Raw genomic sequence first — 10,743 nt, 5'->3', positions numbered from 1 at the left:
ACTGCTGCGAGAATTAAGTGCCAAAGTTTTATAATTTTTAATTCTTTTCATATCAAAACTTTTGTCATTTCTCTTCGATTCTAGCAATTCGAGCGCATAATCCTCTTCCGAGCGATGCACCAGTTGCATAAACGATTTCACATTTTCGAGATCGGAGCGTTCGTTTAGGTTCGATCTCGCTATCGCTCGCTCGTTTTTAGAGAACAACGCTCTTTTCTCGCTTTAATCTATAGATCGACAGTTTGCGGCGCACAGTTTGTATATGGCTTGATTGTAACAATAAAAATTATTACCAACATCCGTGTCGACTCGTAAAGGTATTATTGACTATTTATGATTTAATTTATTATTATCCTCTGTTATCGCATATAGAGGTCTGCTCGACAAACTAAAGAAACATAAACGGATTCCAATGCGTTTCTACTTTGTAATTTCATGACTTTTATAAAGCTACGATAAGCCAAATTGATCAGTCGTATCTGACGCGTATCTAACGAATTTTCAAAATCAATTTTATTGAAAGCAAAGTATCTGTATAAAAAAATTTTATACCACATCTTTTTATTAATATTACGTGAACAGTCATCCTTTTCTTATGTCACGACATACGTACGCTTTGATGTGAGATATGAATGGAATATATTGTGGATACAGAAAATTGAATTTCAATTAAGAAAAGAGAAAATTGAATAATCAGAATTATGCATTAATGCACTGGTTGACAAGTGTTAAGGAGCAACATATTCTCTTGCATTTAAAAATGAAATAAAAATTTTTATTTTGACTTTCGATCGATTCGCTCACAATTTTATTGTTTGACTTTTCTAACATGATTGAGAAATTTTACCTTCTTACTCTGAAGGATATTGCATTTTTACGCTCTTGGTTTTTTCGGTTTCGCCTTTTCGCTTTGGTTTTCTTCTGAATTTGAAGTTACGGTGGAAAATCAGGAATGGTATCTGAGTTATACTATATTACTATATCTTAATCCAAGAGCACGAAATTAAAAGAATTATTGTTAAGTATGGCTCGAAATGTAGCCGAAATATCCAATTTTACCGTTTATTAATTTAGGTATTAAATATATATGAATATTTGCGCACAAAAGTACCGCGCCGTACTTGTCATGCACAACAAATGTGATGGAAACGATTCTGAAATATTTGAATCACGTGACATTTTGCTGCTGCTGCCTATTGTATAAGAAAAGGCCCTTGGCGGAATCTCTGGCTGCGTTCCTTTTCACGCATGACGCGCATGATATATTTATTATGGTATCCTTGTTGTTCACTCTTCACCACAAGTTAAACAAAGATGAAAGGATAAATCATGCGCATCATGCGTGAAACGCTTTGAGTATACAGACATGGAGGGAAAATGTGACTTAAAAACTATGTCCACGATGTGTGCGAGAGAGAAAGATAGACGAGTAATATTCGTCCTCTGCGCATGCGTTGATCATTTGACTGACAGAGAGAATAAAGAATCACGTGGTATCCCTCGTATACTATTCTCTCTCGCACTTCTAGTCACTCATGGGCAGACTTGCGGCCTACAAAGCCCACGTCCATGTACTGTATACTCAAAGGTGAAACGGAAGGCAGCCTCTGTGTGTTGGCAAGGATTTGTGTACGAGCCGCGGAGTGATCAGTAAGGTGGACGTTTGCGACCGAGTATTCTGCTTCTGCTTTAGAAAACTCTCATCACGACATCACGTTTTAGTATTAAATCATTCGAGTAAGTAAGCTGGGCCAAGTTTATCCCTGTACAAGCGAGTAACGATGTAATAATTCTCCAGATATTTCACTGATTCTTCGAAGGAGAAAGATTAAAATTCCGAACATATTCCTTTAAATAAAAGACGTTCTATTAATCGAGATATTAATAGGATTAATCAATTATTGAAAAATGGCTTTGAAATCTAAACTGCGATTTCAAATTTAATTAAATGAGAAATTAAATTGAAAAAATTGAAATTCGGATATCTTTAAATTGACGCGATACGTGGACATTTTTTGAAAATATTTTAATATTTAAAAATTATTAGAAATATTCATGATCTTGAGAAATAAATATTTCGTCGCGCCACGTGAATTAATGTTTTTTTATGTTTGTTCTAAGATTGTTGAAAACTAAAGAGTTCGACCTCTGTGAAGTTGGCAAAAGATTAAAATTCCGGAGATATTCCTTTAAATAAAAGACGTTCTATTAATCAAGAGATTAATAGGTTTTATTAATTGTTTAAAAATGGCTCTGAATTCTAAACCGCGATTTCAAGTATAATTAAATGAGAAATTAAAATGAAAAAACGGAAATTCTGATATTTTTATTGAAGCGATACGTGGATATTTTTTGAAAATATTTTAATATTTAAAAATTATCGTAAATATTTATTTTCTACAGAATTAAATATTGTTTCGTCGCGCCATGTAAATTAATGTTTTTTTATGTTTGTTCTGAGATTGTTGTAAACTAAAGAGTTCGTTACATTGAGATTTCAGTGGTTTTACAAGTTTTTCACCGAGTAACGATGTAATAATTCTTCAGATAATTCAGTGATTCTTCGAAGGAGAAAGATCAAAATTCCGGAGATATTATTGTAAATATAAGATGTTCGATTAATCAAGAGATTAATAGGATTAACTAATTGTTTAAAAATGGCTTGGAATTCTAAACCGCGATTTCCAGTTCAATTAAATGAGAAATTAAAATGAAAAAATGGAAATTCCGATATGTTTATTGAAGCGATACGTGGATATTTCTTGAAAATATTTTAATAATATATAAAAATTATCAGAAATATTTATGTTCTGCAGAATTAAATATTATTTCGTCGCGCCACGTGAATTAATGTTTTTTTTATGTTTCTGATACTGCTGTAAACTAAAAAGTTCGTTACATTGAGATTTCAGTGGTTTGACAATTTTATTACCGAGTAACGTTGTAGTTATTCTACAGATAATTCAGTGGTTTTTCGAAGAAAAATGATTAAAATTCCGGTTATATTTGTGCAAAAAAATAACGTTCTATTAATCGAGAGATTAATAGGATAAATTAATTATTGGAAAATTACTCTGAATTCTGAACCGCCATTTCAGTTTGATTATATACGATATTATCATGCATAGTTTTTTGATTTTCTTTTTGTTCATAATATACATATCTAATGCAATTTATGTACTTATGGAACAATCCGTTTACTCCGCGGCAGAAAGCTGCAAAGTTCTCGCCTTAATGGGGTGAGAAGTAACAACATTATTTCTCCTATGAAAACAAAAAAAATGTTACTTTTAACACCGGCCTCTTCTGTTTGTTCATTGATTGATCTGTATCTGTCTTCATACTTTATACTGTTCCTGTATCTACATATCTTTTAACAGGTTATTGTTACAATTTGGCTTGATTTCGTCTGAAGTGAGAATCTAATGGACAAGGAAAATCAAGAGATAAAAAAAAAACAAAAAAATGTTGAAAAAAAGGGTCTCTCATTGAAAGCCGTTATAAACAATTCAGAAGGGTCGAACCCACAAAGTAGTAGTTCATCCTTAAAATTAACGTGTGGTGTTAATGAATTTAATGGATGGAAAAATCGACTGCGTTCTCGGGGGTCTCGCAATGCAGCCAGCACAAAAGGAGAAAAACAAAGTTTTCGGTAAGTACGTTTTATTATATATAGCTTGTAAACCTGAAATTCGCAGGAGAACAGAAAAACTTTTCCGAGTTATTACAGAGTTTTCGTCTTATCGAAATTTGAGTAAAAGAGGGTTAACATAAAAATTTGTCTTACGGAGGGTTTGTACGAAATTTTATAATTTTTTTAGTGTAATGGCTTTTAGAGGAAAAAAATCAATATTTAACAGTGTATTATTTATTGCATACATGTGATAAATGTAACCATAAAACAAAATACCAGCCTATTACTCACGTTTACACATATAGCTACTATTTCGAATTATTAAGGTATAGCGACAATTGAAGTACGACTTATAGAGATGAACTTCTACTAGTAGAGGTCTGGCTACTTTATAAATTCGAGTTAGAGTTATAAAATATGCATCTATAAATGTCTGGCAAATAATTCCGAGTTAGGGTAGGTTTTATTTTGATTTATAAAGGTTTTCGGTAGCGGAGCGGAAGGGGATGAACATAATTTTCGTTTTACAGAAGTTTGACTGTATTAGTGTGGTTCTTATTTTTCGAGTTATAAAATTTTATTAATCTCTTAGTTTAGAATGATTTTTTTCATAAATAAAACCATCTCTGTAAAATTTCAACTTAATCGGATAACAAGAAAGGGTGCCGAAGAATGATTGATTTTTTAAGATAAATGTGTATTTTAAGTAATAATTTCTTAAATAGAACTCCATTTTTTATTGCGTATTCTTTTAACATTCTTTTGTATCATGTATATGGTGTCCGCTACTCAATGGTACAGCGCTCGTGGGCAGGTAGAGTGGACAAAACTGAACAAAAAGTTTTGTACTATTTTGCGATCTTCGCAATAGTTTTCGAGATATTAATGTATAAAGCTCGTCAAATCTGAACGCGCGGCGAGATATGCCTGCTCGCCGCGACCCGCAGAAGCTTCCCCCGCGCGCCTAGCGCGCGGCGCGTGGTGGGGGTAATTAATTTAACTCCACTACGCGATCGCCTAGCGCGTAGCGCGAAGTGGGGGTAATTGCACGCTTATCAATGCCGCGGCTCACTAGGCGCGCGGGGGAAGCGAGTGCGGTCCGCGGCGGGCGGGCAGGCGTATCACGCCGCGGATTCAGATTCGACGAGCTTTATACATATATTAATATCTCGAAAACTATTGTGAAGATCGCAAAATGGTACAGGACTTTTTTGTTCAGTTTGATCCACTCTACCTGCCCACAAGCGCTGTACCATTGAGTAGCGGACACCCTGTATATATGTATATATTTTTTAATTATTTATTTTAAATATATTAATCATTTTTTAAATTAAAATAAATTATTAAAATATAAATATGTTAATATAGAGATCAAAGCGACGATGCTATACTTCACGAAAAAAAAATCGATGACAGTAAACAGGCCAAAAATGACACTCCAAAAAACGATGGAAAAAAACTTATAATAACTCCAGAAAAGACAAAAGAATTAAGATCCAATTTTTCTAGTAATAAAAATGTAAATGTTACTAGGAGAAAAAATAATATTGACTGCATAGACGTGGGAAATAAAGTTGAAGCACATGGCGAGCTTGAGCTCAGGCATTTTTATTTTATAATATGCCAAATATACAAAATATATTTTTATACGTATTATAATACTGTAATTTGTTTCCCAAACATATGCATTGCCCGATAAAGAGCGGAGAGTACAAGAATCTTCGCGCCAGCATAAAGACGAAATTGATCATAAGGCGTTGACACGTGATTCAGAAAATACTTTAGTGTCACATAGTAGTCCCAGTAATAAAAAAACCAGCTCAATAAAAAAGTCGCATTTAATAAAAGAATTCTCAGAAAATCCAAATGATCTTCTCTATTCGATACCAAATACATCAAGACTTAAATCAAGAAAGGGTAAACAAGCTCTAATCGCAAGAGAAAATGAATTTACTGAAATTGTAAATGAATTAAATGTATTGCTTGAATCTTATCCATCAGAGGATGAAAAAGCACAAGAAATTAATTACCTCAATGTGCCATTATATCCATTCCAACAATATGGAGTTTTATTTATGTTGTGGCGCGAAGCGCAAGTTCCATCCGGTGGCATATTGGGTATAAATATTTATAAGAAATATCAATTTATATTATATTTATATTAAGTAATTTTTAATTAATTTTGCATTGTAAACTTTTTCTTACAGCGGATGACTCGGATGACTTAGGAAAAATTTGTTCCATGCTAACTTTAATTATAGCCATGAAAAATGAAAGTAACCTTGATATCGAAAACAAAAACAAAAATGAATCTTCATGTAAGTTTTACAGAATTTTAATAATATTATATCTATATTATAAATTTATATCTATACGTATAGTAACAAATTTCCCTGTGTCTTTTACTTTTACGATTACAGTTTCCAGAGGAGGTACTTTAATACTGTGTTATACGAGTTTCAAGTCATCGCATTGGGAAAATGAAGCGTTGAACAGATGCAAACACGATCCACTGTCTGTAGTAGTGTATAAATTTAACATTAAACAACAAAACTTAGAATTTGAAAAGTATGATGTCGTTGTCACCACGCACAGCATGTTGTGTTCAGAATTTAAAAAAGAAAATTCTCCATTTTTCAAGGTATGTTATTGACAGTAACAATATTATTATATCAATCCAATTTTTAAATTTATGGGCAGGTTTTATAAAACCACAATAAATGATACAATTATTAATATCATTGATTATTTATGCTTTATTAAGACATGATTTTTACAATAAGAATTGAGTGGGGTTTTTTACATTGTTACAATTGTACAGACGGGGACAAGAATGCCTTAACACTCGAAGTTGCGCGTATCGAGCGTGTTCCAATCAGAAACGCGTCTTCAGAGCGCGTTCCAATGAAAAACGCGTTCTTCTCTCATCGCGTAATTTCAAGTGTTAAGGCGATCCTAAAATCGTCCGTTTTATCAACTGAACGTGATTATTTTCCAACACATAATAAACATAATTAAAGGCTACAGATTAAAAAATCCGTCTTCACGATTAAAGTATAGGCATCAATGTAGTTCCCGCTGGTAGAGATTATGCTGAGAACGCAAAAAATTTATGAAATTTAGATCTCCGTTACCTTTTCTTTGTCCAACATGGCGTCTAGAGCTATCACATGTGCCAATATTTGCTTCGTACAACAATTTGGCAGTTTGTTGGTACAAAATGATATTAGCCGGAACTACGAATTACATGTGCAAACAATGTTGAGTTTATAAAATTAGGCTTGGATGCCTAATAAAAAAGCTGTACGTTCGTGAAAATTTGTTACGATGTGTGCGTGAGATATCGATATGGTAGTAAATATGAACACATCACTACACACTACTACATCAATATCGCACGCATACATACTCATAAATCGTCGATAAAACAGCGAATTTTTGAAGTTTGATCTCGGGTTTAGGATCCCCTTAAGGCATTCGTGTCCCCGTCTGTACAATTGATAGTAAAATGTTTAGATTTTTGATGCATTTTATTTTTCTTGTAAAAAATCAAATCAAAAGGTTATTTCTTTTAGTGACAATTCTTATCAAAAGAATCACTCGACATTTTTAATTTCTTGTAAATGTAAGAATAAATGGAAAAGGGTGACTCTCTTTGAACAGCGATTTTATTCATGGTATGCTTACACGCGATGACGAACTGTAAGAGTATATATAAAAGAACGCGGGAGGGCGCTCCGTTCGAGCGCTGGTACTGCCACGGTTATCCGCAATGTCATGCGCGGGATTTGAAATCGCGAACCTCTTCAGTAAATCATTTATTTTTATTTCGATAGTGTCACGACATAAAAATCTGAAATGGAAACGTAAATATATTAAAATAAACTTTATAGGAAATATACGTGTGCAGAAATCAAATGCATTATACTTACTTATAAATATACACATTTTTTTCTGTTCCATTTGATAAACTTTATTCACAACTGCCTCTTCTAGTTATTGTCGATCCCAAGATACATCCACAAATATCAAATGGTTTACACCCGTAAGATTAAATCCCATTCCACCAACTAGTAGAGACAGTAATAATATCTTGGGATTTGTTGTATTATTAAATCTGTTTGAATCCTAGAAAAAAAATAAGCATTAATTTTTTTAATCTAATAAAATACAATTAAAATTACATAATATCCATACTTCTCGACATTTGGATTTAATTTCTCCAGTTAATTGACCGTACGTGGCGCCGTCTATTGAGGACATGCAGATGTGAGGCAATTATATGCAGTTGTTGCGTCCACTGGGAGACGATAATTAATTTATCATTTCCTTTTTCTATTATGTCTTTAACTAATTGTATGACTGCCCTTGTCTAAATAAGTATATTGCATTAATCACACAAAATAAAATCTTTCGGGTTATATATAATTGCAATTTACCTTTGAACTAATAAAATCATCATTTAACACTCTTGAAAAATGTAAATTTTCCATTATCATACGCATACTGTCGGTATAATTTTTGTTGGCCTTTTCAACTGCATTGTTTATACTTTTACTGTATAATTGCTTCACAATTTTCTTGTCCGGACTTTTATAGATCAAGGTCAGGTTACAACATGATTGGCGTAATCGTAACGGAAGCAAAAAAATTTCACACAAATTTATGTTGGTGTTTATTGATTTATTTTGTAGTTCAATGGACTGTGTTGGTTTGTCTTGAAAAAAAAAGACAATTATGCGTTAAAATAAATAAGATACAGTATATTACTAATTCAAATAAAATCTTTCTTGCTTGAATTTGAGAAAAAACAGGTTTATTATACTTACCATCGTTCCACTTTAACTTTTGTTGTTTTAAAAAATCTAGCAACTTATGACAAAAAACCATAAATTTTTTTATATGTTGGATTTTTGGAGCAGCCACGTAGGTTTTTCGTGCGGGTCACATGAAGCAACACGTTTTGGTTTTTCCAAGCAATATATATTTCTGACAAATAAGAAAGATAGAAAACACAGCTACACACTTGTGCGTATTTCGTTACACGGCTGAGTCCGAAACACGCAGAAAATTGATCGTCACGGTCGCATGTCCTGCCGGTCCGATGTTCCGAGAGAGAGGGCGAGCCTCTCCTTTTGCCGGCAAGCTCCGCGCTCCCTTGCTCCGATTTCAGTGGCCTGCGCCCGCGCGATTATCTGGAGCATCCGAGTGCTCCGGCGCTCGATTTGAAATTGGCTTTATTTTTCCCTTTTTCCAACATTATATATCAATTCTTCTTTGTGGTCAAGTTTAATCTCATTCTCCGTGACAATTTAGGCAAATGTATGTGGCCTTCTGTTACTAAAACTTGTTTAATTCGTCTCAACATAATCGTCTTCATCAACAACATTAATCTTTGATGACCCACAGCGTCATTGTGTATCCAGTATTTTCAAGTGCAATAATCATTGAATGGCGCGTATTTTAGAAAAGTCCATATAGCATATAAATTTTCTTCTGCGCTTTCTATAGGTTTGTTGGTAACAGCCCAACGTTTGCGGGCTGAGAGCGCACAAGCTGCTTGACACATTTGGTTTGTGTTTTTTCATTTCGTGAGCATCAAAAAGTATGACCCTTTTCCAGTGAATCTGCAAAGAAATTTCAATTAAATTCAAAACTTATATACTATACATTATTAAAATATTATAATAATAAGTTATTGATCAAATTTACAATATTAATATTAACAACGTAATATTGTTACGTCAATAACATAATATAGTAGAGTAATATCTGTTTCAAAGGCATTATGTATCACGTGTAATGGAGATAATAAAAGAGAAAGAGAGAGAGAGAGAGAGAGGAAGATGAGAGTAGTGATGAGGTGGGAGAGGTGGGGGACGGGCCCACTAAGAGAAATAACGTGGTGTGTGCAGTTTGCAAGCGTCTTTCTATTTTCTAAAAATGTTGCGCTCTCTGTCTTTTTGGGGCTTGAGGGGGGTCAGGTTAATTGCGAAAAGCGAAACATTTGGCGTCGAGCTGTTGGTATGAAATCTAAAGTATATGTAATGCGAACTGTAGATTTTCATACCGGCAGTATATATTAAATTAAATGTATCAAAAAATAAAATATTTTGTATGTAATAAGACTGTAACTGTCTATCTTACAAATTAATTGTAATGTATAGAAATTTTTATTGCTCCACGACTTTAATAACGTATATATATACGTTATAAAAATTAAATAAGATTATTAAATACTAATAAATAATATAAAAATAATATAAAAATATATAAAAATATAAATTGTCCTAATTTATATATAGATATATATATAATAAAACAATATATCATTGTTAATCAACCATCATTGTTTATCATTGTTAATTATTTCATATTTGTACTTACAATAAGTTTTATAAGCGAAACTACAAATCAATCCAGAATGTTTGATTCTTAATTACTTTTTCCTTTTTTTTTTCATTTATTTTGTACAATATGTTTGTGGATAATTACATATGTATAATGTTATTTATAAACATAATTTTTTTTCATAAATAGATTGATGTATTGTTATGCGAACTATGTAAAATGAAAGAAAAAGTCATAAAGTGTGGCTAATAAAAGATATGAAATATTATGTATGTCATTATGTATTTTTGTTATTAATGTTAACGTATTACCTTATTCACTCAATAACGAGAAAGAGTAGAGTGATATACTAGTAAGAGAAAATTTTAAATTAATTGTTGAGGCGAATGGTTAAGAAATTATGTGTTCAATATTATGTATTAAAAATATTTATGTCTTCTTTCAGAAGGATGTTTTTATTATTATATACTCTTAATTATAAAGAATAGAAATTTTATTCCTTTAGCGTATACTCTAATTAATTATATATTTTTTTGTTATTCTGTCAGTTTTTCTAACAATTACATTGCAAGCAACTCAGTTTTCTCAGAAATTGGCTTTCTGTCATTGAAAATAATACATTTTGGGTCTTTTAACGAACATCCGCTATATAAAATGAGAACTTACCGACGTTGGGTCGATAACGACGAATCCGCACGTACGGTAATTCGGAAAAGACATTAGCAATAATTGTATTTCAGACAATGAATAATACATAA

General features: G+C 32.4%; 1 long non-coding RNA gene across 1 annotated transcript; it reads right to left on the bottom strand.

Moving 5' to 3' along the window:
* Positions 1-7,284: 7,284 nt before the first annotated feature.
* On the bottom strand, positions 7,285-9,785 carry LOC105454611. Its single transcript, XR_975009.1, has 2 exons — positions 8,074-9,785; positions 7,285-8,006 (listed from the first exon to the last, which is right to left on the bottom strand). It is a non-coding gene; the product is annotated as an uncharacterized LOC105454611 (long non-coding RNA).
* Positions 9,786-10,743: the final 958 nt, after the last annotated feature.

The sequence above is a fragment of the Wasmannia auropunctata genome, unplaced genomic scaffold (assembly GCF_000956235.1).
Source record: "Wasmannia auropunctata unplaced genomic scaffold, wasmannia.A_1.0 LD335980.1, whole genome shotgun sequence".
Classification (NCBI taxonomy): Eukaryota; Metazoa; Arthropoda; class Insecta; order Hymenoptera; family Formicidae; genus Wasmannia; species Wasmannia auropunctata.
This window is presented reverse-complemented; position numbering and strand designations above follow the sequence as displayed.